At 41.0% G+C, this 26383-nt stretch overlaps 1 pseudogene across 1 annotated transcript; it reads right to left on the bottom strand.

Moving 5' to 3' along the window:
* Nucleotides 1-12693: 12693 nt before the first annotated feature.
* Nucleotides 12694-25999, bottom strand: LOC125507558 (ABC transporter B family member 5-like; annotated as a pseudogene). The gene is made up of 12 exons (XR_015602992.1): nt 25711-25999; nt 25456-25510; nt 25067-25242; nt 24252-24473; nt 23702-23940; nt 18705-19230; nt 18341-18614; nt 16632-17295; nt 15581-15809; nt 15169-15435; nt 14814-15077; nt 12694-14659 (listed from the first exon to the last, which is right to left on the bottom strand). The product of XR_015602992.1 is annotated as an ABC transporter B family member 5-like (transcript).
* Nucleotides 26000-26383: the final 384 nt, after the last annotated feature.

Below are 26383 nucleotides of genomic sequence, written 5' to 3' on the forward strand. Positions count from 1 at the left end.
GAGAAACCATGAGGGAATGGGAGGAGAGGAGGGAGGAGGATCTCACCGGAGAGGAGGGAGGAGAAACCGTGAGGGGAGGGGAGGAGAGGAGAGGAGGGAGGAGGAGGTCGCCGGAGAGGAGGAGGGTAGTATGGTGGAGGAGAGAAGGGAAGATGGAGTAGAGGAGAGGAGGAGATGGAGTGGAGGAGAGGTGGAGTGGAGGAGAAAAATGAAGAGGTAAGGAGGAGAGGACCACGCCCAGCCATATATACGGCATAGTAATGGCGCACCGTGGGCAGGTGCGCCATTACTAACTTTTTTATTTTTTTGATTTATTTTGAATTTTGAAGGCGGGAAGATACTAATGGCGCACCATGGGCAGGTGCGCCATTAGTAACTTTTTTTTATTTTTTTGACTTATTCTGAATTTTGAAGGCGGGAAGATACTAATGGCGCATCATGGGCAGGTGCGCCATTAGTAAGTTTGAATTTTTTTATCTCTCCAGATCTTAAAAGCCCCGTATCTTTTTTCTGTTAGGTTTTTGAGGATTTTGAAAATGTTTAACGGGGTTCCCCCAATTAAATTCGGATGTAACTTTTCGAGTAGATGATTTTTCATATAAAAAACTTTTTCATCCGAGTTCGTACGCAAAAGTTATGCCTATTTTTACAAATTCTCGAGAGATTTTGCAAAAAAGTCAAAAATTCATGTTTGTAAATTTTGCTAACAACTAGACCACATATCACATGGGAATCTTATTTTTTTGACATTTCTATCATTTTCTTTTATTTTTATTGAAACTGAAAAGGCGGTCCACGGGGGGTGCATTCGGGCAAATGTTTGGGCCAAGTTACTAATGGCGCACCGTGGCATGGTGCGCCATTACTAGTTCAACTAGTAATGGCGCACCACTCCCACGGTGCGCCATTAGTAGTTTTGAAAAAATTAAAAAAAAAATTACTAATGGCGCACCGTGGATGTGGTGCGCCATTACTAGTTGAACTAGTAATGGCGCACCACTCCCACGGTGCGCCATTAGTAGTTTTAAAAAAATTAAAAAAAATTACTAATGGCGCACCAACATGGTGCGTCATTAGTATATAGTAATGGCGCACCGCATGTCTGGTGCGCCATTAGTGTCAATTCCATCTATATCCCTTTTCCTAGTAGTGATTAGCGGCGCGTCCCAGGTCGTGCCCTTATCAGTTTTGCCACGAGAGTCCATCATACCTACCTATGGATTGAAAAAGATCCTTCAAGTAAGTTGTCATCGGTGCATGCAATAAAAGTTGCTCTCTAAATATGTATGATCTATTAATGCGGAGAAAATAAGCTTTATACGATCTTGTGTTGTGAAAGAAATAAAAGCGATGGATTGCATAATAAAGGTCCATATCACAAGTGGCAATATAAAGTGGCGTTCTTTTGCATTAAGATTTTGTGCAACCAACCATAAAAGCGCATGACAACCTCTGCCTCCCTCTGCGAAGGGCCTATCTTTTACTTTTATCTTCTACCTTATATAAGAGTCATGGTGATCTTCACCTTTCCTTTTACATTTTATCCTTTGGCAAGCACAATGTGTTGGTAAGATCCAGATACATATAGCTAATTAGATGGGAGTTTTCATGAACTATTATTGTTGACATTACCCTTAAGGTAAAAAGTTGGGAGGCAAAACTATAAGTTCCTATCTTTCTCTCTGTCCGGCTAAAACTTCATAACCATACATATCGCATGAGTGTTAGAAATTGTGGAAGACTAAATGATAGTTGAGTATGTGGACTTGCTGAAAAGCTCTTATTGACTCTTTCTGATGTTATGATAAATTGCAATTGCTTCAATGACTGAGATTGTAGTTTGTTAATTTTCAATGAAGTTTACGATTCCTACTTGAAATTGTGATTGAATTGTTACTTTAGCATAAGAGATCATATGACAATATATATATGTGTGTGTGTATGTGTGTGTATGTGTGTGTGCGTGTGTGTGTGTTGCTGTTCTAAGAATGATCATGATGCCCTCATGTCCGTATTTTATTTTATCGACACCTCTATGTCTAAACATGTGGACATATTTATCGTTATCGGCTTCCGCTTGAGGACAAGCGAGGTCTAAGCTTGGGGGAGTTGATACGTCCATTTGCATCATGCTTTTATATCGATATTTATTGCATTATGGGCTATTATTACACATTATGTCACAACACTTATGCATATTGTCTCTTATTTTGCAAGGTTTACATGAAGAGGGAGAATGCCGGCAGCTGGAATTCTGGGCTGGAAAAGGAGCAAATATTAGAGACCTATTCTGCACAACTCCAAAAGTCCTGAAACTTCACGAAAGTCATTTTTGGAATTTATAAAAAATATTGAGCGAATAAAATACCCGAGGCGGCCCACACCCTGGCCACGAGGGTGGGGGCGCGCCCTACCCCATGGGCGCGCCCCCTGCCTCGTGGGCCCCCTGGCAGGCCTCCGGTGCCCATCTTCTGCTATATGAAGTCTTTCGTCCGAGAAAAAACAAAAGCAAGCTTACGGGACGAAAATCCGCCGCCACGAGGCGGAACCAATCTAGGGCTCCGGCGAAGTTGTTCTGCCGGGAAAACTTCCCTCCGGGAGGGGGAAATCATCACCATCGTCATCACCAACAATCCTCTCATCGGGAGGAGATCAATATCCATCAACATCTTCACCAGTACCATCTCATCTCAAAACCCTAGTTCATCTCTTGTATCCAATCTTTGTATCCAAACCTCGGATTGGTACCTATGGGTTGCTAGTAGTGTTGATTACTCCTTGTAGTTGATGCTGTTGGTTTACTTGGTGGAAGATCATATGTTCAGATCCATTATGCATATTAATACCCCTCTGATTATGAACATAAATATGCCTTGTGAGTATTTACGTTTGTTCCTGAGGACATGGGAGAAGTATTGCTATAAGTAGTCATGTGAATTTGGTATTTGTTTGATATTTTCATGAGATGTATGTTGTCTTTCCTCTAGTGGTGTCATGTGAACGTCGACTACATGACACTTCACCATTGTTTGGGCCTAGAGGAAGGCATTGGAAAGTATTAAGTAGATGATGGGTTGCTAGAGTGACAGAAGCTTAAACCCTAGTTTATGCGTTGCTTCGTAAGGGGCTGATTTGGATCCACATATTTCATGCTATGGTTAGGTTTACCTTAATACTTCTGTTGTAGTTGCGGATGCTTGCAATAGTGGTTAATTATAAGTGGGATGCTTGTCCAAGTAAGGACAGTACCCAAGCACCGGTCCACCCACATATCAAATTATCAAAGTATCGAATGTGAATCATATGAACGTGATGAAAACTAGCCTGACGATAATTCCCATGTGTCCTCGGGAGCGCTTTTCTCTATATAAGAGTTTGTCCAGACTTGTCCTTAGCTACAAAAAAGGATTGGGCCATATTGCTGCACCTTATTTACTTTCATTACTTGTTACCTGTTACAAATTATCTTATCACAAAACTATCTGTTACCAATAATTTCAGTGCTTGCACATAATACCTTGCTGAAAACCGCTTATCATTTCCTTCTACTCCTTGTTGGGTTCGACACTCTTACTTATATACGGGGGCAGGGGTGATCACCCGTTTGACATGTGATCTCAGTTTTGTCAGACTTGCATCGACTAGCGCAAGGAACAAGCTTGCTAGGTGTAATTACTAGTACTATATATCAACAAGCTACTCAACAAGATCAATTTTAAGATCTGGCTGGTAACATGGCTCCCTTTGTTTCTAAGCATTGACTCCAAAGCATGTGATACTCTGAGAGTAATTCTAGATCCAAAACTCAAAAAGGGTAATTATGACTTTTACAAAGTATGTAGCTGCTAATTAAGATTACCATGTTGGGCCATTTGATGGGATGCCCATAGTTCATTGTTGTTATCGAGGAGAGCCACAGTGGGGCGGGTCTCTTCTCTGGGCGTCACACCGGACGGGGTCCTGGTAGTCGACCGCGCGGTGGTCATAGGCGCACCACGGACGACAGCGATGGTTCGCCCAATCTGGGTCTGGGCAGGCCACCAGCGGCACGGGTCGTCAGCGTGGCCTCCGGGAGGCAGAGGACCGGCATTGGGCTGGTGTGTGGTGGCGGCGCTGGCCTGCTGCAGCGTGGCGGCCGGGGCTTTGCAGGCCCAATTCAAGCCTGGTCGGACCAGGGGTGGCCTGGTATGCCCCGCTGCCGCGTCCGGAGGACGACCACGACAGTGCTGGAGGCACGGGCCTCCCGCATGACGGCGGTGGAGGTGGTTTCCTCCGGTGCTACCACTCCTGATTTCTGGCGCTCCTCTCTCCGTCCTCTTGGCCTCATGGTGGTGATCTCGGTGCGGCGGCACAGGGGGCTTCAAGACCGTGGTGGCGCATGTAAGTGAGCTCCAAATCGGTTGGGCACTGGAGTTCGGGATGCAGGAGAAATCCCTGCTGGTTCTTCCGGCACCGACGTGGTGACGTCTGCGGGTGCCGCCATTCCTACCCGAAGCGTGCCTGTGGTGCCCATCCCCCACTCCCCACTGCGTGCCGAGGGAAACCCTAGGACCCGTCCGGACAGCATTGTCGTCGGCGTCCCATTCCTTCTTAGAGGTGTTGTTTGTTTCGCGGTGGTGCGAAGCCTTGGATGGTGGCGGGACCATTCCGTTGGGCGCATCGATGGTGGTTCATCCACGCTTTGTCGTGCTGCCGTTGTTGGCATTTGTTCTTTTCCTTCGTTCTTTCTCATTTCTTTTGGGCTTGATGTGCTGCTCGCCCTAGCTGCTGCTATATGATCGGATTTGGTTGCTTTATAATATAAAGCGGGGGGAAACCCGTTTTTGATAACCATCTGGTCACTACCTTTCATTTTTTTTAATAATTTTGTTGTGCGCATGCAAAGCTTAGATGGAGTATTTGGTATCTTTTTAATATTAATAAATTGGCTTTTATTACAAAAAAAACCTTCACATGGGCCCTTCTCCTCCTGATATGTGCGCTTGACATGTTTATTTTTAACTAGGAAAAGGACACTCGTGCGTTGCAATGGGATAATAAAATCATGGTCTTAAAATCAAGTTTAAAAATATTCCCACTCCATATATATACGTGTATTTGACAATTTGTGCACTAACCAAGTGTATGTGGACGGAAGACAAGTGCATTCTAACATGCTCACAATGGGTTGATGTTGGATTTGATCCTTGAGGCGTATTTTTAGTACATGTATCTCCAATGACCAAGTGTTGCAACGGGAGGAAAAAATATCATAATCTCCAAGGACCATGATCACATTTGCTGCACCACTGAGATACACTATCATTGTCAATTTTGTGAAATCATATGTAATTTTTTAAACTCATGAACGTATTTGAAATCGTGAACATTTCTTAAATTCATGAACACTTTTACAAATTTTCAAACAATTTCTAAAATCAGGAACATTTTGTGAATTCATGAACATTTTATACTTTTCGCAAGCATATTTTATAAAATTGTAAATATATTATTAACAAATTTCTTGAATCGACGAACGTTTCTAAGATGGACGAACATTGTTTTGATAATTGGTGATTTCTTTAAATTCACAATCATTTCGTGAAATGATAAACAATTTTTCAAACTCATGAACGTATTTGAAATCATGAACATTTTTCAAATTCATGAACACTTTTACAAATTTTCAAACATTTTCTAAAATCAGGAACATTTTTTGAATTCATGAACATTTTATACTTTTTGCAGGCATATTTTATAAAATTGTGAATATATTTTTTTTAGCAATTTTCTTGAATCAGCGAACGTTTCTAAGATGGACAAACATTGTTTTGGAAATGGGTGATTTTTTAAAAAAAAATCACGAACATTTTTCTATTGGGCAAACATTTTTTTGAAATGCATGATCATTTTCCGAATCAGCAAACATTTTATGGATAAATAAACTACTTTGTAAGTCACCAACCGTTTTAGATTTTTTCGGATATTTTTTCATACATGAACGTTCTTTGAATTGACGATTTTTTTTCAATTTCATTAAAAAAATTAATAAATGAACTTTTTAAAATCATGAACATTTTTTTATTTCCCAAAACTTTGTCTTCAAAATTTCAAATATTTTTAGAATAAGAAAATCTTTTTTAAAGCGCGAACATATTTTATATCCACAAACATTTTTTAATTTATTAAACATTTTATCTATACCAATATAAAAAGACCCAAGGGGTCAGATCCAATTAATCTCGGCCATCAAATCATGTCAATCCAATGATCTAGACTGCTTCGATGTCGAGCGCTCAACACGTTTAGCGTGCAGTTAATTTCATGCTAAAAATAGTGCTAATCACATAATAACACAGAAATAATATCCTACTTAATATCCGCATGCACTTAATATAGTTTCAAATTAACGTGCATTGAACATATGCATTGACTAGTTTTATAAGTGTATGTATATACCATAAAAAATGTTTGCGTATTCACTACAAAAAAATTATGTAGTCCGTTGCTTAGTACGCATGTGGATTTCGCCAAAAAAAGTACGTACATAGGGTCTTAGATCATGAAACATGTATAAAGAGAGAACCTTGTGCAAGTACAACATGCCCAAGGATTATAAACCTTTCCCGAATATTAACGTTTAATTTTGCATGTTGCAATATAGATCGCATGTATGAAATATAGATGGATTGTGCGCCATTGATTAATATTGCACCATAAATAGCATATAAAAATATTTGACATGTAAAATAACATTGTATTCAAATTCTACACATTTTTCTAATCAAATTTTATATATAACATGTTAAAATTGGAGTCGCGGTTTAAAAGATATGGCTATTTGAAAAGAAAAATATTCTCAATAGACTGCGGGGTTATTAACACATATATCAGGGGGTTCATGTAAAACTGTAAAATAACGATTCGCTGGAGTTAAATATGAACCGGTGTATAACTTAGGAGGTTTTGTGTAAAACGCAAAAAAACGATTCATTCTGACTTAAGGGTGGACTGCGGGTCAATTTACGGAAAAGACAGGGGAGTTTCTGCAAAAATACGTGACGTACGACCAGGCACACTATTTGCTTTATTATTATGGCAGATTTCCCAAAACTTTTTCTTCAAAAGTTCAAACATTTTTAGAATAAGAAAAGTTTTTTCATAAACGCGCGAACATCTTTTGAATCCACATACATTTTTTGATTTATTAAATTTTTATTTCATAAGTGTACGTATATTCTATAAAAATGTTTGAGTATTCACTACAAAAAAATTGTGCATTCCGTTTGTTAGTACACATGTGAATTTCGCCAAAAAAAGGTACATACATAGGGTCTTAGATCATGAAACATGTACAAAGAGAGAACCTTGTGCAAGTACAACATGCCCAAAGATTATAACCTTTCCCGAATATTAACGTTTAATTTTACATGTTGCAATATAGACCGCTTGTAAGGAATATAGACGGATTGTGCGCCATTGATTAATATTGCACCGTAAATAGTATTTAAAAAATATTTGACATATAAAATAACATTGTATTCAAATTCTACACATTTTTCTAATCAAATTTCATATGTAACGTGTTAAAATTGAAGTTGCGGTTTAAAAGATATGGCTATTTGAAAAAAAAATCTTAAAACTATAAAATGACGATTCGCTTGAATTAAATATGAACTACGGGCTAATTAGCATATAACTCAGGGGGTTTTGTGTAAAGCACAAAAAACGATTCGCTCTAACTTATAGGTGGACTGCGGGTTACTCCCTCCTTTCCGATTTATAGGGCTTATCTCAAAATTTTAGTTTTTCCATTTTATATGGCTCAATTTGGTTGTTCCCATCACATGTTCAGACTTCAAGGTGCATTAAATCATTGCATGCAAGTATTAAGAGAAAACTGACCAATGCATGCACTTTATTCATGCATGCATTGCAATTAATGCATTCATAAACATAATTTTGTGAGAAAAACAAGAGCATTAATTGGGTGCTTTTGCAAACTACAAAAAATATTCCACCACTCATCATCTGCCTTGGTTGGTGAGATTTTCGAATTGAGCCTTATAAACCGGAAAGAAGGGAGTAATTCACGAAAAATACAGGGGGTTTTCTGCAAAAATACACGACGTGCGTCCAGAAGCACTATTTACTTTATTATTATGGTAAATTGCATGGATCTAATTTAACTACCGACCATCACTTTGAGATCATTACAGTGATCCAAACATGTCTCTTCTTTAGGCTGCTAGGGATTAATGGTTGCCCCAGTATACAATAGTGCCAGTAGTTAACTGAATGCTGATGTCGAGCCGTTCTTTTCATTCCTCCCAAACATAGTAAATAAGTTTCTATTGCATTTAACCAAGGCAGAGCTACCATGTGTACCCTATACAGTATGTGAGAATTAGAAGAGCCAAATTAACAGTTTTCATAATTAGAAGGTACTCTCAAAGGCTAGTAGTATCAGCGGCGGAGTTATGTGTAGTTCTAAGGGGCCGCTGCCCCCCAACCCTTGCATATTTATTGAAAGAATTTTTTAGAGGATTAAATTATGAATAGTTCAGTCATTTGGCCCCCAACATTGCATATTTTCTCTTTGCCCCCTCCCCGCTTTCAATTCTCCTCAAGCTCCGCCGGTGAGTAGTACGTAATATTGTTGGTTTTGGTATTATAGATGTTGATACTTAATTATATATGGTTGGTAAAAAACTTTAAAATGGTTTGACTTTGAGAACAAAATACACCACACATAATTCAATTGTATTGTACTGTTTTGCAGACGTTTGTTTCCTTTTTATCTGCGAAAATAATTTGTTTGTTTATTATTCATATGCATGGCAGATAATATGGGGAGGAAGAGACATCAGGTGGACACGTATAGAGTCGAAGAATTGCGACAGTTTACCGAGAATTATCAAGATAAGCTTGGTGAAGGTGTATTTGGAGTAGTTTACAAGGTACACATGAGTAGTTTACCTAATGTTGATGGCCAAAAACACCATAATCAGATCCTTCTCAATACAAACTGTGTAACACATCATGGGATGCATCTTTCTTCAAAACATAAATCATTTCACACCAGTAACATATTACATAATTCAGGCATTATGAGCATTAAGCAGAGGCATTAACATTGATCAGGGCACGTGGAAAGATGGGAAACTGATTGCTGTGAAGGTGCTTAAGGAAAGATGGGTTGAAAATCAGCAAAATGAATTTAAGAGAGAGCTTAAAATCCTTAAGACCATCACGCATCCAAATATTATAGAACTTGTTGGATTCTGCTATCAAGTTGGAAACAAGTATAATACTACCACAAGTGGGGTTCATCAGATCGGTGCAGCTCTGTGCTTTGAGTATGCACCACCACGGAAGCCTTAAACCATATATTTCTGGTAAAATACAATATATTTGGATATGTTACTTTGATCATAATTTTTTTTGCTTCAAAAAAGCATAACTGGAATAGAATTTTCTATGCACTTCTACATTTCAAGGAGATACACTTGATTGGCGCACACACTATGGAATTATTAAAGGGATATGTGAAGGATTGAAATATCTTTATCATGATCACCCATCAGGAACAATTCTGCACCGAGACCTAAAACCTGACAACATTTTGTTAGATGATGACATGGTTCCAAAGATAGCGGATTTTGGTACAACAGAGCTTTACAATAACCAAACAACAGCGCTGACAAATATTTTCGATGCAGCTTCGTAAGTATAGTTCATATTTGTGATGTATACCATGCAAACTAACTATGGTTGCACTTTATCTACCAGTTCTTATATAATAACAACACGTCACATTGTTTTCTTTTTTAAGAGATAGCCAACCGCGACATTGTTATCTAAAAAACAAAAATGGGAACCCCTGACATTGTTAATATGATGCCACATGGGAGGTATGCGACACCAGAATTTAGAAACAAAGGACTAATCTCAAAAACATGTGACATATTCAGCCCTGGTGTCATAATCATGGAAATAGTAGCCAGGCCTAGTGCCTATGATGAAATAGATGACATATCCCACCAACAAGCTATTGAACTTGTAAGCCAGAACTATTCACTATGTCTTGTGTTCTTTCCACCCTAGCAGATAATGTGTCAGTTATGATTTATGTTCTCATGATATAGTTTGCTTATATCCCAATTTTATACAGGTATGTACAAAATGGAGAGACATGGTAGATGAAATACGCCTTTATCAAGTAGTAACATGTTTGGAGCTAGCCAAAACATGTTCACATATCGAATCAAACAAATGGACTAGAATAAAAGATGTCATGGAAAAGCTGGATGAGGTGGACAAGATGGTTCCAGAAGAAAAAACAGCAGATAATCAAGTATGGCATTCGATACTCAGTCTGTGACTCTCAACATATGGGATGTCTTCACATAGTTGTAGCATGTGCATGTAATTTCAGATTGCTTACTTGATCTTACATGCATTAATATTCCTGATTAAGGTGCCTTAGGGCATGGAAGAAGGCGTCAAATACAAGCAAGGCAAAAACAGGCATGTTAGAGAGGAAAAACAGCATGACACACTAGGTACTGTTCAAATACATCCGATGAATTGATGGTTTCATGCTAGTTAGCTTTTATTGAAAATAAAAACTTTATCGATGGTTTCTTGTCCTCCATGTGTGCCGGATAGTACAGAGATCGAGTCACATCATACGTGCATTGAACCCAAGGTTGTTGTACATGAATAGATAAAAATAATAAACAATTTTTCTGTCTTGCTTCGAGAAGGATCATATGGAATTGTTAGAAGGTACTATGACTAAGGGGCCATTTTATTATTTCCCTACATTAACCGCCTCTACATTTGAAGTAAACATGTGTCAGCGTATATGGAAATTAGCGGGAATTTGTAGATAACATTACAATTCTTCATGGCTTGTCTTCCTGTTCGATTCGCGAGCTCTACAAGAAAATGCATGTTCTTTGGTTGCTAGTGTACAATGACTTTTTTCTAAGGAAGTGAAATGGATTTGGGGAACTGAGAGTGCCATAATGAAAAATTAATTATTGGATAACATCTTGATATTGTTTATTTCATGTTTCCTTTTTTCTTACAAGTTAAAAAAATCATTGTGACTCAGCCTCTAGATTAAGTTTAGATTTATTTCTGTTCATGTGATATTGTTACCCAAATTTTGTCACAAATTCTCATGATTATTAGAAGTAACAAGTCAATAACACATGCATTGTGCACTAGCACTACCGAGATATGTCTCTTTTAATCTTCAATCGATGTTGTTACAACTCAATCTCGCCCGATCTTTGTTTATAGGATAGACGTTTTTTTGTTATCTTTGTAGCCAGTATACTTTTCCAATCGTCTATAGACCAGCTCCTTTTCCCTTAAGCTATTTGCTCATTTTGAATCTTTCTATGTGCTCTTCGTTGGCTTATAGTGTCACCCTAATGAGTTGATATATCAGGTTGTGCTTTGTGCTATGAACATGAAAAAGTCTCAAATCTATAGGATTAAGGATTAATTCTACCAAATAAACAATAAATTAGACTGGGTTCAAATTAGTATGAATAAAAAAATTCATTTTCTTGATGATAAGGTTAACCTTTTTCACATGAGGCCAAAATTGTATTTCTTTGCTCAAAAATTTATTAGATTTTAACTTTTATTATTTGCATGGACTCTTTGGCGCAATATTCATACTTTTTCTTCTCTAATTCTAAAGAAGATTTAATTAGTTCTGCAATAATTAGGGTATATATAGATATCACATGCATGGGATCCACACAACTAAGTTTATCATTTTTAATGCGGTAACAAAATTAAAACTGGTGTCTGTTACCTAAAACAAACCGAGTGACATGCATTGACTATTGGTGCACAAATGAGATGACCAAATATGAATTTTAGTAACCGTGCAAATTGCATGTTCGACGTATCAAATTAAATGTGGTGTCGTGTGTATCCAAATTATAATATATGGTGCAAATTGTTGTACCTGCACAAGTAATAACATACATAGAACATGATATCATGAGCATGCATGTTTTGATCAGGCAATATATGAAGATATAAAAGAGGCTGTTGTGAAAGTGCTTTGCCAGTTGCCCGAAGGAAGTGATAAGGAGGAGGAATTTAAGACACAACTTCGAATACGTCCAGGTCTAGGGCTCAGGTATCAAAATATCATACAACTTGTAAGTTATTTCTATGAAGTAGGTCCAAGAAAAAATAGATTCACAGGAAAGACTGAAACATTATTCCTACACGCTGCTCTCTGCTATGAATATGCACCCAACGGAAACCTTGCAAAATATACTACTGGTATAGTGTTTTTCTATACTTCATATGTTTAACATCAGTTACAATGTTATTTCAATTTGAGAAACTTATGTTTGGTTTATTGATTCCATAGATGAAGGCGATGGAAATGATTGGCACACATACTACAAAATAATAAGGGGGACTTGTGAAGGATTGAGTTACCTTCATAATCACCCTTCAGGTCCAGTTCTCCATTTGGGTTTAAAACCTGAGAACATTTTGCTAACTGGTAGCATGGTCCCTAAAATTGGAGATTTTGGGATGTCCACGATTTTTGGTTACTGAAGTACCAAGTTCGAAGAGTTTCTTGGTGCAAGTCATCGGTAAGTTCAATTTGAATCCATGTGAACTCATAGAAACATATGACTAAATAATTAAACTTTCATTGGTTTGAACAATATACTCCCACAATCCATCTTAATTGTCGCTGAATCGGATGTATCTACAAATGCTTTAGTGCTAGATACTCCCTCCTTCTCATATTAAGTGTCACAAAAACATAAAAATCTAGCATCCTCCTCCTCCTCGTCTCTTCTCTCCGGTCACGTGCCATGGCCTTCCCTTAGCGCTGCCCCTTCCACACCGGAGCAGCAGCTGCCACGGGCGCCGAAGCACCGGCAACAGCAGCTTTTGCGGGAGCAAAGCTGCTAGGAGAGCCGGACACCGGTGCAGCTGCTGCTTTCCCCAGCGCTGGTGCCGGGCGGGGGCGGCGGAGGGCACGACATGGGGCGGCGGCGGAGCTATGTTGTGCGCCTGCCATCTGACCAGCCATATGCTGCACGAGAGCATAGGCCCGTGCAACAGCCGCACACGGGCGCGGGTAGCGGCGGAGCTCTGCGGTGCGCATCCCTGCCGACCCGTCATATGCTGCATGGGCGCACGGGCGCGAGCAGCAGCCGCGGTGACCGCGCACGAGCGCGAGCAGCAGCTGTGCCGGCCGCCCACGGGCACGAGCAGCGGCGAGGCTGCCATGCTGCAGGGCGGGGGCGGTGGAGGCAGATCCGGGCCGTGCTGCAACATTCCCGCCGGATCCGGTGCCGGACGGGGGCGCTGGAGGCCGATGTGCCCGGATCCGGCGTGGGGCACGGCGGAGGGCATCCCGGGGAGGGAGCGCGGCGTCGGGATGGCATGGGGAGGCCGGCGGTGGAGGTAAGGTCGGGACGTCCTACACGCAGGGGTGTGGGTGTTTTTTTTTATTTGACCACGCATGTTTTTTCTATTCTGAAGAAGAGAGGGATTTTTTGTAAAAAAAAAGTATCTCTAACGACGTCAAGCGTGAACAGTTATGCCACATCATCATTTGCGGGACCTATCAGCCATAATTTTCATCACAACGTCCAAAGCCGTCAACTAGTTTTTTTGCAAATAAAAAATAAAAATAAAATCGCAGCATTAGTGGTTTTGGCACAATTCTGTAGAACTGTGGTTTCTGCAATCCTAGTTTTTAATGTCGATGTTTTTTTAATTCACTCCACATTATTGTGTGTGTTGGAGAAGAAAAAAAAGTAAAATTCTGTGACCATCAATGAAACTAAGAAAGCAACATTTCTGAACTTTCTGCGTGCAGCCCGAAAAACTGAAGGTATGAAAATTTACACATAAGCTTACGTACGTTTCCACAAGAGTGAATTGCTGGTTCTAACTCATAAAGAATTTGTTCTTGCGTTTCCATGGGAGTTTTGGGGGAGAAAGATGAGTGTCATAGTCATATGCCTCCTTTCTCCGCGTAGCTAAGCTCGACAAGGGAAGCGTAGGCTCCATCCTTTATCTGCATCAGTTGGTCATGCCTCCCTTTCTCCGTGATCGTCCCGCTCTGGACCATGCAAATGATGTCGGCCCCTCTTACCGTCAACAGGCGATGTGCCACCACCAAGGTCGTCCTCCCAACCATCACCCGGTCCAGCGCCTCCTGCACCACACGCTCCGACTCCGCATCCAAAGAGCTTGTCGCCTCGTCTAGGAGGAGCACCTTGGGGTCCTTGACGACGGCCCTCGCGATGGCGACGCGCTGCTTCTGCCCACCTGATAGCTGGATCCCCCTCTCGCCGACTACTGTGTCGTAGCCGTCAGGCAGCCCGGAGATGAAACGGTGTGCGTTGGCAGCTTCGGCAGCGGCGACGATCTCTTCTTCAGATGCCTCCCCCTGCTTTCCATAGGCTATATTGGCGCGGATGGTGTCGTTGAACAGCACTGGCTCTTGCGCCACAAGCCCGATCTGCTGCCGAAGCCAGCTAACTTTAAGGGTCCCAAGCTCCACAGAGTCAAAAAGGATCTTTCCTGAAGTTGGGTCGTAGAACCTCTCGAGGAGCGCGATTGCAGTGGACTTGCCACCACCACTCTCTCCAACAAGGGCAGCCGTCTGTTAAGATCCATATTTCACCAAATTAATTAATAATGTTTCGTACCAGCTAGCAAAATATATTTTTTAGAGAAAAACTAGCAATATATGGTAATGTGAAAAGAACACTAATCTCATTTACTTGTATGAGTTGAGATGGAGAGTAATTAACCACCTTTCCAGAAGGAATGCTCGCGGTTAGATCATTCAAGATTTGAACATTTGGGCGTAAGGGGTAGCTGAAGCATACATTCTGGAACTCAATGTCGCCCCTCGCACTTGCAATCACCATACCCTCCTCACTGCTGGAATCTATCTTGGATTTACGGTCAAGAATTTCAAATAAAGAGATGGCCGATGCATTAGCCTTGGCGCCATCCGCACCTGATGCGCTACCTCGTGAGATCGAACCAGAAGCCAAAACTAATACAAAGAACACCTGAAAGTAACCAACGAATCCGTTAACCTGCAGCCCCCATTCAGAACGGTTAACACTGCGACTAATAACGAAGTAAAACAACTGCTCGAACCCGAAATACTTCAGGAAATGTTGCTGTTCCTTCCTGAACAAACTTTGCACCAACGTAGAAGCAGAGAGCGTATGCAAGGTAGAATACAAGGAATGTGAAGCCAAAGCCCATGCCACCAACAACACCTTCCCTCATTCCTTGTCTAGTCGGAGATTCACATTTCTTCTCATAGGCATCCATCACCTTCTGCTCAGCACAAAGGGAAGCCACAGTTCTGATGCCTCCAACCGCATCACACGCTACTTGGCTTGCTTCCTCATACTTTAACTGCATCGTCCCACTAATTACCAGTTAGATAAAAGTAATGTCCATGTGACGTATGCTTGTATAAACATTAATCATTCTGTTGGTGTTAGGAATAGTTTTGAGGTGAATAAGCAATAGTAATTGCTTGTTTGGAGCATGTACGCACCTTTGCATTTTTATGGCGACCTTGCAGGAACTTTGTTTGAGCATAGGTTTGGAAACCAAAAAAAGGAATCACCACAGTGATAATCAAAGCCAACTTCCAGTTTGCCATCATAGCTATTGTGAATCCTGACATGATGGTTGATACAGTCTGGATATTAAGTGCTAAATTGTCTCCAACAAGTCGCTTCACATTTTGAGCATCAGTCGATAGCTTAGCACCTAATGCTCCACTAGAACAAAAGTTGAAAGTTGTATAAGAAAATATGTTGCCAAGTATAGTTTCTCACATTTTTTTCTTAAAAATTGTCTGATGGATTAATTCTTAGTAATGATGAATTTAAAAAGAACATTGCTCAAGTTAGCTAGCTGGCATACATAAATGTTCCAAATACACATATTTGTTGTTCTTACACAAGATTATTCAGAAGGAATTTTTGCACTGCAAGACAAATCATCCATGTATAAGGATTCTTGTTAGGCATTTGTGATTCTTAGTGTTAGTTTTTTCATATAGAGATGCCGTATTAAATATTTTTAAAGTACAAGTTTAATCAGAAAATTGTATATGCCACAGTTGATGTTTTTGAATCATACGCGATGTGAATTTGGTCTAAGGCATGGTTTTCACTTTCAGTGAGATTTCAATGAAATGCACTGGATTTCATTAATTTCAGCAGACACTGAAATTTTTATGTTTCGGCCAAAATATTTTGGCAATTTCAGTAGTACACAGGAATTCAAATATTTTTCAAAATGTAAAAACTTTAATTGAATTCAAGTCAATATTTCAGCACTTTGGCTGAAATGCAAACCGAAATCAGTGAATTTCACTGAATTTCGATGATTTTGGTAGGTGCTAAATTTTCTTGAAACTGAAATTGAAAACCATGGTCTAAGCGCTTAAGAGCATACATCAACCAGGACAACCGTATTATACCTATAAATACTTTTTCAAAAATGTACACGAATTGTGAGGGAAAACATAGATTTTTGACAAACATCATGATACCAAAAAGGCTAAATGTTTAATAAAAAATAGGCTAAATGCAGACCTTGAGTGTTGAGGCTCATCAAACCAGCTAATGTCCTGGTGCATGACACTTTGGAATGTCAGCGACCGTATGCGCTCCACAAGCTTCCCGCCTGCTAACCCAAACAGGAAGTACTCTAATGGAACCAGAACAAGTGTGGAAATACCTAGTATGACAAACATGCCTGCCAAGAACCTCGAGCCCTTCAGTAGTTCTGCTGGTGGCTCATAAAATGTCTTTAATGCACTTGAAATCAATATGCCATATACTGGACAAATTAATCCGTGGATTACTGCAGTTATAGAACCAAGAGCAAGAACAAAAGCCTCTGGTTTGTTTAGATAGAAGAGTCGACCGATTGGAGCTTTCTTTTTACCACTAGATATTTTATCTATAGTTTCCTCTAGGTCCTGACCATTCCTGAATTCCATGGTATCACACAGGCCAAACGGAGCAGGGAAAGGATGCCTACCACTTTGCCCAAAGGATGAGCCTTTACTAGTTGACCTCCTAAATGAGCTACCTTGGATTCCTGGTTTTCTACTGATAGACATATAGTCAAAATTGTTTTTTATCATAACATCCGGGTTTACGCCAGAGGCTTCTACTTCTTGCATAGTCTCTTGCAGATGAATCAGCTGAGAATAAGCACCTTCAGGTTTCATTACCAGTTGTACATGTGAACCTGCTCGAAATTCACACATCAAGTAGCAGGTCATCTACATACCATTTGTTGATCAAGGTGCTGAATGAAAATGGGAACGTATATTGATCGTAATAACATCTTATATTATGAGACAAAGGGAGGACTTTTTTGGAGTGTTGAAAGGGTGTATTCTGGTCATCACTCAACTAGTAAATTGAATGCTACCCTATGCGTTGATTACTGATCACAAACAACACTTTTATGTAGTTATTTCAGGACAACTTCAATTTATCTAGTTATGTTTTTTTTCAAAGAGCAAAAATGTGAAAGTGCCTTACATTATTTACAGTTATGTAACAAGTCATCTACATACTCCCTCCATCCGGTGAAGAGTGTACATATAGAAATTTTAGGACAAATTATGGAGTTAAGTAAAAAGTGCATTGGAAAGGTGAAAGATACTATCTCTTTCCTCTTTAATTACCCAACCCCCAATGAGCTAAGTGCGTGTAGAAATTAAGAACACCATGTGTAGATTGCCATTGGTCTTGATTACCATGTGATGAGAGAGAAGTATTTTTTCTACTTTAAGGTGCATTGGAAAGCTAGAAGTACACTTTTTGTGGACAAATTTTGAAGCCAAATGTACACTCTTTACCGGACGGAGGGAGTAGACTCGTAGGACCTACAGAAGTTCTGTATACAAAAAATCATGTATTAATAGAAATAAGTAGGTGGGTATTCTATAATTTCGGCAAATGAGTTGTCAGTTTGCAAATGCATTACTCCCTCCATTTACTTATACAAGACCACTAATATACATTTCGCATCTATACAAGCCCACCAACACTAATCGAGGCAAAATTAACAATATTTTCTCGTACTAGCAACCTGTTTAATACTTGCATGCATGCAGTCATAATGACAGTCAGCTACTTCCTCCACTCAGTTTCCTTGCATGCATGCGTCATATTAATGATTCCAGAAAATGAAAAAATAGCTGAGTTGCAAAGTAAGCATTAAATTTTACATTGATACTTGTAATCTGAGTCTGTGGCCTTGTATATAAAAATGGAGGGAATACCTTGTTCCACAATATTCCCATGTTGTAGGACGCATATGACATCAGCATTCTTTATTGTGCTTAAACGATGTGCGACGATGATTGTAGTCCTTTCTAGCATTATGATGTCCAAAGCATCTTGAACAATCCTCTCAGATTCCATATCCAATGCGCTGGTTGCTTCATCAAGTAACAATATTCTAGGGTTTTTAATAATTGCTCTAGCAATTGCAATTCTTTGCTTCTGCCCTCCAGATAGTTGAGTTCCACGTTCCCCAACCATTGTCTCGAGACCCTGCAATGTTTCAAAATATATAGTTCTAAGTAACAACGTGCGAGATAGCAACAGAATTAATATTATTGATGTTTTAATTATGCATTGTACATTTGGCAATTTAGCAATGAAGTTTTCCGCGTTTGCAAACTCGATTGCTCTTTTGATCTCAGCAAGAGTAAGACCATCCTTCCCGTAGGCAATATTTTCCCTGATCGTACTTGAAAACAACACTGGTTCTTGGCTGACAAGACCAATGTTTCCTCTTATCCACCCAAGATTCATTCTTCTAATGTCAACTCCATCGATCAAGACTTCCCCAGACAGTGGATCGTAGAATCTCTCCACCAAACTGACTACAGTTGATTTCCCACCGCCGCTCCCTCCAACTAGGGCCATTGTTGTGCCGCTTCGTACTCGTAAGGAGAATCCATTCAATACCAAATGATCAGGCCTGGTAGGATAGCTGAGATACACATCCTTAAGTTCAACATCACCCTTAATGTCTTCCAGTATGATACCTTTTTTGTCATATACATCAATATCTGGTTCTCTTTCTATTGTCTTGAAGATTCTATATGCTGCTCCTTGCCCTCCTGCAAAAGCAGTTATTGATGATGTTGCTAGACTTAAGGACCTGTAGAAGATGCATAACTCAAGTCAGAAACCAAAAGATCTTGAAAAAAGAGATGGAAGTTTCTATTTAGCACACTAGTTGATACCATACAAACATGAAGATGGCAAATTATGATTGCCATTAAGCATTTGCCTTGATATGGTATCTACTCATACTAATGCAACATTAAAAATATAACCAATGCCACGGAGAAAATGAGAAAAGATAACTAAAAGGAGCGTTAGCACCTAGTTTTGGTAGGTACCTGACAAAGCGAGGAGAACATGTCGGACACTAGGACCAAGATGGAATTGTCTGGTTCTTAGACTAGACGGATTAAGGAGCAGCCGAACGAGGAGCTGACTCAGGCATGGAGGGAAGCCAATACGACTAGAAGATTGCAGGGGTTGCGCCAAGCCAAGTTAGACATACAACGGGATCCCTCCCGAGGAACTAGGGATTCATATCTCAAAATAGCCGACTCAAGTTTCTTGTGTATTGTGCTTTAAGTCGGGCCCCCATGGAGTGTGTTTCAGTGTATCACCCCTGGCGCTGCGGGTACATGTTGGCTTGTTCGTGTCCGAAAACCGTGTATGTAAGGGGGGAAATTTGTTGATTGCCTTATTGAGAAATCCTGGAGATAGAGTGTAGGAAAAAGGAACATGGCAATTGAAGATCGGTTTAGCAAAGCCAACCTTGGCAAAATGTTGGAGCAGAGGGTAGTGGAAACAATGCTCAATTGGTGCCTACGGGCATTCATGCCATTAGGAGCATCAGTGGCTGCCGATGGTGATGAGGGATATGGAGCCGAACAATTCCACGATAGAGAAAGAGTGGATGAGAGATACAAAGAACAAGCACACGAGGAGACCTGTAGCTAAATAACATATACGAGAACCTTGAGCGAAAGTGTTGAGTCAGGTGGCACGTGAGGATGACCCTCGAAGGTGACGAGTTCACCCATAGCAATCCGAGGTGCGGTGAAAGAAAATCTGAAAGTTTTATCACACATTGATGTTCTAATGTTTGTTCGATATGTAAAGTTTGAAGTTCATATGTTGTTTCATTTTAGAGAAACGAAAAAAGAGAAATCTTCTTGTTGTAAGTTAGTTGAAGAGTACGAATCTCAAAGCAAGGCTGGAGGGTTGAGGATAAGAGGTTCCATGTAGCCTGAGCTACAAAGGAACTTTGTGAAACCTATGTCATCGGTTTGTCATGCAAGGACGTGAATGTGCTGGCGTTGGCCACATGAAGCTCGTCAATTATGTCGAGGGATGGTCTAGTGATGACACCATCCCCACAAGAGACCACATTCTAAGGCGGTCGGTCCTTTAATCACGGCCAAGTTGAAACCAAGAAGCATGCCCACCCAGTTGAAACAGAGTTCCTAGACCAATTCCTTTGTCTGTGGGAGCTACATGTTGTTCTGACGACGACTCCAGACGAGACCGACGGTTGTTGATGCCGGATGGCTGCTACTCGGCCGCCTTCGCTTATGACATCCAGTTCGCGCCAAGAATCAGCCAACCTCTCCTTCATCCCACATGAAAGATTAAGGCTGAACCAAAAGTCAAATTCTATCTCTGGTTGCTACTTTAGAACAGGAACCAGACTGCTGATTAACTGATGGTGACGGGTTGGTTGCATGTCACTGCTTGCTCTCTGTGTGATCAAAGTGACGGCGGCTCATATATCTTTGGACCGCTTCTTCGCCCGAGAGGTTTGGCATGGGTTTAAAAACTCGGACACCATTGCGGCCATCATTGCTTCATCTTCAACTACTATCAAGGATTGGTGGTGGAAAATGCTTAGGCTGGGAAAGCTTGAGGACGTGCGCAAGCAGGTGACCGCAACGGCCTATGTTGTGTGGAATCTCTGGAAGGAACGCAACCGCCAAACATTTGAGGGGGAAATGTGTTCGTCTGAGACAATTACAGCCATGGCGAGAGATGAGATAGCTTTGTTCTGGGAGGCTGTCTCTTAACTAGCTACTTCTTTATGTTTTTTCTCTCCTGAGTTGGTAGTGCTTCGCTTGCCACTATGTGGTATTGGCATTGTTTGTACCAAACCGTGAGACTTTAGTCCCTCTCCCTTCTATAATAAATTGCCAAAGCCCCAGCACGTTGCCCGTCAAAAAATGTTGTGTTGGGAAATGTTGACTAGTGTTGGTCAATGAGGAACTTGAGGTTGTAGTGCTATATTCATATGATAGAAGGCATGGCCCCAAGTAGGCATGTCATGGAGCGATGTACCGACTTATGTAAGTGATGAGCCCTATACTTAGGTGCCATAATTTCCAGAACAAGAACGGGATTGACCGGGTCACTAGTCCACCCATCAGGCCGCTGGTTCGGTCGGTTCATGCGGAAAACAAACCACCATACGTTAACATGTAGGCTTGTTTGGAGAAAAAATGTATCAGTTGTATGTGGGCACTGATGTATGCCAAACAGCCTTGTAATAAAAAACATGGATGACCCTGGTTTAAGTTTTTCCAGCTAACTTGTCGTGGAATTGACACGGCAGATGTCCTAGAGAAAGGACTTAGTCGTAGGGCCATCGCAACTAGGAAGCTTAAAGGGGTTAATCGGGACAAAGGACACGAGAGATTTTATACTAGTTCGGCCCCTTATGATGAAGGTAAAAGCCTACGTCTAGTCGTGTTGGTATTGCTGGGGTTTCGATTACCAAGAGGCTCAACTCACCGGCTTGGTTATCGATCTCTTGTTTCTTCCCTTAAGCCGACACCGAGTCGTCCCCTTATATACACGGGTTGACGCCTGGTGGCTTACAGAGTCCCGGCCGGCTCATAATCGTGTCCGGCTCGGTGACTTCCTTTACATGCCTTTCTTTACAAGTCTTTCCTTACATATGGCGGTTTACAATATCGGGCCTTAAGCTGCCTTCAGGCCTTTGGGCCTTCTATAAGATTTAACGAATTATCATCTTAATGTTTACTGGGCTTCTTGTGTAACCCGCCATTGGGGTTGACCCGGCCCCTCCTGGGCGGGTCATAACTGATAGTAATATCCCCAACATAACTTGTTAGTCTGGACCAATTTTTTAAATTATGCCTTGTATATATAGTATGACGCCACATCCAAATCCCAAAGAGTTGCACTCCATGATGAATAACTCTATTAGGTATTGCGGTTAAACCACAAGGGCAGGTTCACCGCCGCCCTAACAGCCTAGATCACCTCCCTCTAATGATGCTTGATGCGGGTGAGGAGATGGCGTCAACGTGTTGAATGAACTTTAACTAGTAGCCAACAAGTACCAAGAACCCACAAACATTGTGTATATAATTCGACGTGGATCCACTAGTTGTCCTTTTCCTGTACCAAATTGTCGAGATGATGTCTCCAAGGTAGGGGAAGGGCATCCCTCAAATTGGTGGTGGTCTTCTACTCGTGCGGTGGTCGGCCTTCTGCTCGTCCGATGGCCGGCCGGTGGTGCTATTGTCCATGAATTGGTGGTGGTGATCTAGATCCGATCGGTCAGATGGTAGTGACTGCAAATTATAATGTGGCGACTATCTATGGCTCCACGACAGCGGTGGTCATCGAAAGGTCTTCGGGATGAGTCACCTCTCCTGATCCGGTGATTGACTTTGGCGGTGAGATACAAATTATGGACAACGGCTTGACGCAGAGGGATGGTTGTGCAATGCCGACAGTCGCATCGCATGTAGCTGTTGGGATCATGAAAAAGTGGCGGCGACAACACATGAGTGATTTCGACGGTGGTGCTACTCGAGCATCTGGTCTCGAGCTCCTAGGCGAAATCCTAGGTTAAACCCGAGTGGTTATACTTGGCAATGGCGATGTTTTTTCTTACGTCGTTACCTTGTTGAAGGCATTACTGGAATATGCTGGACTGATTCCTTAGGTTGAAAACCTAGATTATAACCATGTGGTTGGATCCAGTGACAGCGGCACTGATTGTCGATCCCTTCCTTATTGAAGGCGTTGTTGTAGAAGAATCCCGTCGTTCATGTGCTGTAATGAAATAGTTGGTGCGGATGGTCATTGTTATAGTTTGCCGACCACCGATCTGATCGCTTTGAGGCTTTCTTTATCGCCTACACATAGCTTTGGTCTTACATGACTTTGCTAGTTGCCGGTGTTTTTCATGAGTGTGTGAGTTGGTGTTGGTTGTGTGCAACCTAACTATGCAGAGGTCAGGTGTATGTGCAACCTAACTGTGCGGAGGCCAGGTGTGTGTGCTCATTGTGTTATGTATTTCATTGATGCTTCATTTTGAGCCAATAAAATCCATTCGTTGTCAATAAAGGAAATGGCCCCACTACTCGAAGAAGTTCATACAAAATATAAACTCCACCCTGTAATATACTCCCGGTATCCTCCATATGCGCCCACCTAGCTATAATCTCCACCCATCAACTACATCTATAACAAGTTTTAGTTATGTTTAACTATATATTATTAATCGGAATATTACTAGTTGCAAAACAATGTACGAAACTTACAGTGCACCAGAGAAGACAGCCAACATAACATTAATAATAATGCCACCATTATATCCTCCGTCGACTATCAGTTTAGCTCCATACCAAACTGCCAACCCATAAGTGCAAAACAAGGTTCCCGTTACTGGACCTAGTCCAAGCCCAATGACAGCACCTTCTCGTAGAGCACATTCATATGCATTTCTTACGAACTTATTATATGTAGTTATAGCTTGATTCTCACCATTGAATGAAACAACCTTCAAAGCATAGTAAGATAATAAGAAGATAGTGACACCAAGAATCAATAACAAAAACAATAATCTATTTATATTTGGTTTATTCCCCAAATAAGCACCAGAACACAAAGGCAACCGTTTCCTTCCACAAAATATTGGCGTCCAAATTAGCCATGTGAGTTTAGGCCAACTTTGGCTCAAGAAATAACTTAGATAGTCCCCCCAAAAGATGGAACCTTCCCAAAATGTTTGTATCGAACCAAACATTGGGCAAATTTGGTAGGAAAATCATTGGCTCTCATGGTCATGAGAACCAAACTAAGTAGACTCACCGTTCTAATGGTCCCAATAGTTTGCTCAACAATGTCTGCAGCATCACCATAATTTGCTTGCATTTGGGTAGAGAGATTCGTCTGTATCCTTGATACAATAAAACCGGCCACAACTACTGGAGGAATGCTTGAGAGCATAACAAGTGTCAAGAGCCATCCTCTCACAAATGCAATAATGAAGCCTCCAAAAAAAGTAGACAGGAGCTGTATGTACTTGCCAATCTAAGAGAATAAATGCATAGCAAAGTGTTAAATAAAATAGAACTATAGTTATTATGAGATATATACATACACACATAAATTTATTTGTTTTTTAAGGCTACCCAAAGTGGGAGTAACATAAGTGGTACTCCCTCCATTCCAAATTACTCGTCGTGGTTTTAGTTCAAAGTAATTTGGAACGGAGGAAATAGATGGTCTGGCAACTAGTTAATGAGGAAGGTGAAACTTGTGGTAACATTAATATGTTAATGTAACATCACCCATATCATTGCATAGTTGGGTAATATATGCGGATAAGAATGCTTTTCATTCTGATGTGTAGAAACAAACCATTTATCCAGCAGGCCGTGAGTAAATTAATATTGTACGTCATTTTTTTCATCCTTTTCAATTACTCGTCTTTTCTAGAGAGCTAGTTTCCAGTTAGCGAACATACTGTTAGGTTAGAGCACAAAAGACTGTAAGATCATTGTACTATATTCTATGGCAAGAAATCAACAAGCTTTACCATATTGATCATAGACATCTGTAATCTTAGTGACACAATGAATAATGGGGCCTTTTTATGTACAAGTTTAGCCCAAACAGCTAACCTTTTCTCCAATGGCATCTTGAATGAGGAATGTGTCTCCACACATCCTCTCAACAACTTGTCCCGTGCTCATTTCCTTGTCGAAAAATGCAATGTTCTGCCTAAGGATCGCCTTGAGATACTGAGCTCTGATTCGTGCTGCCTGTCTTTCTCCAGTAATTGTCCAACATGACACCTCTATTGAAACATCAAATTAGTCGATCGGGAAAAGACTTTTCAAGTAATACCCATAAACTTTTCTCTGGATGGCCTCAAACTTAGGCTTGTATTTCATTTTTAAGTATTGCACATATATATTATTGCTAATTGTCAAAACCCTAAATTAGAATACAAAAGCAATTTTCTGTCGAGAAAGATATCTTAATTTTATTGCACATGAAAGCCACTCACGAAGTGCTGAAACAAGTCCTGCTCCAATACCCAGATAAACAAAGTTAATGATGATCTGAAAAACAAGAATGACCTGATTAGAAAATGGAAAAACCGCTCCAACAACAGCGCCCAGCTCTAGGAAACTAATCTGAAGCTGAACAGAGGGGGCGGCGGGATTTGCTGACGGCTCGAACCAGGGGAGTCAGCCTTGCTGACCCCTTGCCGACCCTGTGCAGCACGTCTGAGTCCGGCGAAAAAGATACGCGCACGCACCTTGCTGACCCTGTGCAGCACGTCTGAGTCCGGCGAAAAGCCGGCGGAGCTGAAGGCGTTGACGACGTCGCCGAAGATGTGGGTCATGACCGGCCGCGCCATCCCGTTGGCCACCGCGGCCACCGTGCCCACCGCCATCAGCGCCACGTCCGTCCTGTCCGCGAATGCGAACAACCGGTGCAGCGGCACGCGCGCCGCCGGCGCCTCACGTCTAGCTCTCTCCCCTCCTCCCATGGCTCCCAACTCTTACTATCGTCTCGGTTGTTGGGAGGTGCAGACGTGCAGTAGCTTTGAGGAGCTGGCTACCTGTATAAGCTTGGTCAACTCTCATGGCCGAGATTATAGAAATAATCATCGAATTAAAAAACGTGCATGACAGTGGTGTGTTAACGGGAAACCAACTACTCTCTCCGTCTAGATGTACAAGGCTGCTTGTAAGGCTAGCCATAGTGGGAGTAACTTACGTAGTAACTTAACACATCACAAGACAATTTTGCTTATGTGGCAACTATTTAATAAGGAAAGAGGTGCTTGTGGTAACATAATATGTTACTATAACATAGCGCTTCCCGAGACAAAATGAGTCTATGAGCTAATAAATGAAGCAATCTATGACACTAGTACTATGTTACTTTGCATTATGAAGATAGTAACTTAGACTAGTGTCATATGC

This window comes from Triticum urartu, chromosome 5A (genome assembly GCF_056163025.1).
Source record: "Triticum urartu cultivar PI428250 chromosome 5A, HENAU_Tu73, whole genome shotgun sequence".
In the NCBI taxonomy this organism is placed as follows: domain Eukaryota; kingdom Viridiplantae; phylum Streptophyta; class Magnoliopsida; order Poales; family Poaceae; genus Triticum; species Triticum urartu.